Genomic DNA, 4,887 nt, shown 5'->3' on the forward strand with positions numbered 1-4,887 from the left:
CTGTGGCCAGAAGCAAAATCAGTAGCCACTGCAGTATTTACTGGATCATTGTGACATCATCCCCATGAACTTTTGTGGCTAAGTAGTCATGGTTTGGCAGCTGTGATGCTCAGGAGTTGTGAAAGTGTGTGCAGAAGGTCAAAGAGCTCTGGTTATGGACACTTGGCTACTTGGTTGTGAACACTTCAGGAACTAGCTTGGCATAGAGAAAATGGATGCAGAAAAGTTTTGCTCCTTCTCTCATAACATGAGAACTCATGGATGTCCAACAAAGCTGGATGTTGGAAGATTCAGGGCATATAAAAGGAAGTCTTTCTTGATGCAGTGCATAGTTAGACTGTGGAACTCACTCCCACATGAGGTAATGATGGCCTCCAACTTAAATGACTTTAAAAGAGGATTGGACTGATCAATGGAGGTTAAGAGCTGTTTAAAAGTGGAACAGACTCCCTCTCCTTCCTGGGAGGTTTTTTAAGCAGAGGTTGGATGGCCATCTGTCTTGCATGCTTTAGTTCAGTGTTTCCCAACCTTTTTTGGGGAAAGGCACACTTGTTTGATGAAAAAAATCTCGAGGCACACCACCATTACAGCCCCGTGACGTCAGCGCGCAGCGTCACGTCAGGAGGGACGCACGAAAGTGTAAGTTTCAATTTTTTCCCCTCCCCCTTGCCGGGGAACCTCCAAGCTTTGGGGGTGGGGGGGGAGGAGGCAGCAAAGCGAGGGACTGAGGGACTCCTCCAACGACAAGGGTTGGGGAAGAAGAGAAAGGGCTATTCCGCTCCAGTCACGGGAGGGGAATATGTACTGGCCCAACTGGTGTGCGGTCTTCAGAAAGCGGGGTGCGGGAAGGAAGCCTAGGCTCGGGGTCCACCGACCTCGGCGGAGAAAGGCAACAACCGGAGCCGATGACGAGCCGGTGCGTGCGTGCAGTGGCTGGCCTCGAGCTCGGGAAGCTGCGCGGGGCGATGTTGACGCGGGGCGCGCGAGAGCTTGGGGGCGGGGGGGTGGGAGAGAGAGAGAAAGAGTTGGCAGCACCAGGTGCTGTTACTTATTGCGCTGCGGACGCTGCCAGCAACTGCGGTGGTTGTGCGGCGGCCGCCGCCGCAGAACGTCCTCGTCAGTCAGCTGAGCTGCCTGGCAGCGTAGGGAGCCGAGGGGCGGGGCTTCCTTTCTGAAGGAGCTGAGGGTGGGGGTCCTCCGGCGCCTTCGGCGAAATGGCGCCGGCCCAGAGCGCTTCTAGGAGGCTGCCTTTGTGCGCGACGTAAAGCCCTCTTTCCCTCCCTCCAGCCCCATGTCACCTGTGGAAAAGGGGGCTGGATCCAGTGACGCAACTCGGAAAACTGTTAGGGAAGCCAGAGCAGGAAAGTGAGTGGGAGGCGGCGGCGCCGCTTTAACCCACGTTTCCTTTTTGAAAGAGAAACTTAAGTCAGTGTTTCCCAACCTTTTTTGGACTCGCCCACCTCCCTCCAGGCAACATCTCGCGGCACACCAGGCAACATCTCGCGGCACACTAGTGTGCCGCGGAACACCGGTTGGGAAACACTGCTTTAGTTGACATTCTTGCATGTCAGCGGGGTTGAACTAGATGACCCTTGGGGTACCTTCCAATTCTATGATTCCAAGGCTATCAATGGCTTCTAGCAGTGATGGTTACATTCTGCCTTCACTCTCAGAAGCAGCAATGCTTCTAAATGTCAGTTGCTGAAAACCAGAGCAGAGAAGAGTACAGAGGACACTCGGGTTGCGCACATGATCCGTGCAGGAGGCACGTTCACAACCCGCAGCGTTTGCAACCTGCAGCACCACATCTGCGCACACATGGGTTGCGATCTGGTGCTTCTGCGCATGCGCAAAGTGTGATTTAGCTCAGCCGCGCATGCGTGAGTGCCGAAACACAGAAGTAACCCGTTATGGTACTTCTGGGTTTCGGTGCATCTGTAACCCGAAAATGCGCAACCTGAAGCATCTAACCCGAGGTATGACTGTACTCTTGTGCTTGGATCCTGCTTGCAGGTTTCTCACAGGCCTCTGACTGGCCACTGTGAGAACAGGATGCTAGACTAGACTTTATGGGTCAAAAGCAGCACTTTGAATTGGGCCTGGGAGCTAATTGGCAGCCAATGCAGTCAGGCCAGGATCAGTATAATACGCTCAATACATCTTGCTTTGGTGAACCCCTTGGCTGCTGAGTTCCGCACCAGTTTAAGTTTTCAAAGTGTCTTAAGAGGCAGCCCCATGTATAAAGCATTGCAGTAATCAAACCTGCAGGTTACCAGAGCACAGAGGACAGAGTTTGGCAATCCCTTTCCAAATAGGGGCGCAGCTGGGCCACCAGCAGAAGGTGATGGAAGGCATTCTGCACCATCAAGGCCACCTGAGCCTCGAGCAACAGCAAAGGATGCAGAAGGAGCCCCAAACTGTGTACCCATTCCTTCAGAATGCACAAATAGCTTCTCTGCTTTATCTACATTGAGCATCAGTTTGTTGGCTCTCATCCAGTCCATTACCAAGGCAAGGTTATGTTGAACCTCAGATTTGGGTTAGTTTCTTTCATCTCGTATTTGGACTTAAGAGGAGCTACTGCTTAGGGCAGTGTTTCCCAACCGGTGTTCCGCGGCACACTAGTGTGCCGCGAGATGTTGCCTGGTGTGCCGCGAGATGTTGCCTGGAGGGAGGCGGGCGAGTCCAAAAAGGGTTGGGAAACACTGACTTAAGTTTCACTGGATCCAGCCCCCTTTTCCACAGGTGACACGGGGCTGGAGGGAGGGAAAGAGGGCTTTACGTCGCGCACAAAGGCAGCCTCCTAGAAGCGCTCTGAGCCGGCGCCGTTTCGCCGAAGGCGCCGGAGGACCCCCACCCTCAGCTCCTTCAGAAAGGAAGCCCCGCCCCTCGGCTCCCTACGCCGCCAGGCAGCTCAGCTGACTGACGAGGACGTTCTGCGGCGGCGGCCGCCGCACAACCACCGCAGTTGCTGGCAGCGTCCGCAGCGCAGTAAGTAACAGCACCTGGTGCTGCCAACTCTTTCTCTCTCTCTCCCGCCCCCCCAAGCTCTCGCGCGCCCCGCGTCAACATCGCCCCGCGCAGCTTCCCGAGCTCGAGGCCAGCCGCTGCACGCACGCGCCGGCTCGTCATCGGCTCCGGTTGTTGCCTTTCTCCACCGAGGTCGGTGGACCCCGAGCCTAGGCTTCCTTCCCGCACCCCGCTTTCCGAAGACCGCACACCAGTTGGGCCAGTACATATTCCCCTCCCGTCACTGGAGCGGAATAGCCCTTTCTCTTCTTCCCCAACCCTTGTCGTTGGAGGAGTCCCTCAGTCCCTCGCTTTGCTGCCTCCTCCCCCCCCCCACCCCCAAATCTTGGAGGTTCCCCGGCAAGGGGGAGGGGAAAAATTGAAACTTACACTTTCGTGCGTCCCTCCCGGCGTGACACTGTGCGCTGACGTCACGGGGCTGTAATGGTGGTGTGCCTCGAGATTTTTTTCATCAAACAAGTGTGCCTTTGCCCAAAAAAGGTTGGGAAACACTGGCTTAGGGCACCCTGACTTTCATCTCTTAAAGGGAGAAATGAGCAGGCTGCAGCAATGTAATATTATAAAATTCATGAGACATAGCCTAGGGACTGCTCAAGAATCTAGCCCTGATCTCCATCTTCAGAAAAACATGATTAAAGTCAGGTTCGCTGCCACATACAGATATTCTTGATGGTTCCACAACCTCCATATGGACCACCTGCAGTTGGCAAACATCTGATTCAGGGCTTTGTAAAAAAAAGTTTAGAAGAAGCACCTTGAACATGGGCCAGCATCTGAGTCCTTCTCCACCACCAAAATATCAAAGCTTTAAGTTCCTTTAGGAGAATGCTAATCTCAGCCCCAAATTTTGTTGAACATCAGAAGAGTGTGCGAGACAGAGACGGCCCAAGACATTTTGCCACTGTAGGCAAAATGCCCTGATGCCCACCAGCCCCAACCAGTAGATCCACGTCCCCTCCCACCCTTTGCCCTTTACATTGCGCCACTGCTGCTTTCAGCCCCATTGTCACAACTGTATCTTCACAGTTGGTTAGAGTATGGTGCTAATAATGCCAAGGTTGTGGGTTTGATCCTGCATACTCCTGCACTGAAGAGAAGAAGAGTTTGGATTTGATATCCCGCTTTATCACTACCCGAAGGAGTCTCAAAGTGGCTAACAACCTCCTTTCCCTTCCTCCCCCACAACAAACACCCCGGGGGGATGAGTGAGGCTGAGAGACTTCAGAGAAGTGTGACTGGCCCAAGGTCACCCAGCAGCTGCATGTGGAGGAGCGGGGAAGCGAACCCGGTTCCCCAGATTGCGAGTCCACCACTCTTAACCACTGCACCACACTGGCACACCAACACTGCAAGGGTTTGGTCTAGATGACTCCTGGGGGTCACTTGCAATTCTACAATTATCTGATTCTATGATTCTAAGCTGCAGCTGCACTCACGCTGCCAGCATGATGCTGCTGAGGCAGCAGTTAGGGTGCCGTGGTGAGAGCAATGGGGCTGTGTTGGTGGCATGGGTGAATCTGGCAGCAGTGCAACAGAAGGGGGGGGGGTGGTTCCACTGCCTGAAGCAAATGGCTCCACTTAGCCTAATGCACAGGCTGCCTCTGCAACTGCTGGATCAGGCCAGTGGCCCATCTAGTCCAGCAACCCGTTCTCACTGTGGCCAACTAGATGCCACAAGCAGGAACCAAGCTCAAGAGCACTCCCCTGTCCTGTGGTTTGCAGCAACTAGTACAGTGGTACCTCAGGGTTAACTACTTAATTCATTCTGGAGGTCTGTCGTTAACCTGAAACTGTTCTTAACCTGAAGCACCACTTTAGCTAATGGGGCCTCCTGCTGCTGCCACACTGCCAGAGCAC

Source organism: Podarcis bocagei (assembly GCF_964188305.1).
Source record: "Podarcis bocagei genome assembly, chromosome: Z".
NCBI classification, from domain to species: Eukaryota; Metazoa; Chordata; class Lepidosauria; order Squamata; family Lacertidae; genus Podarcis; species Podarcis bocagei.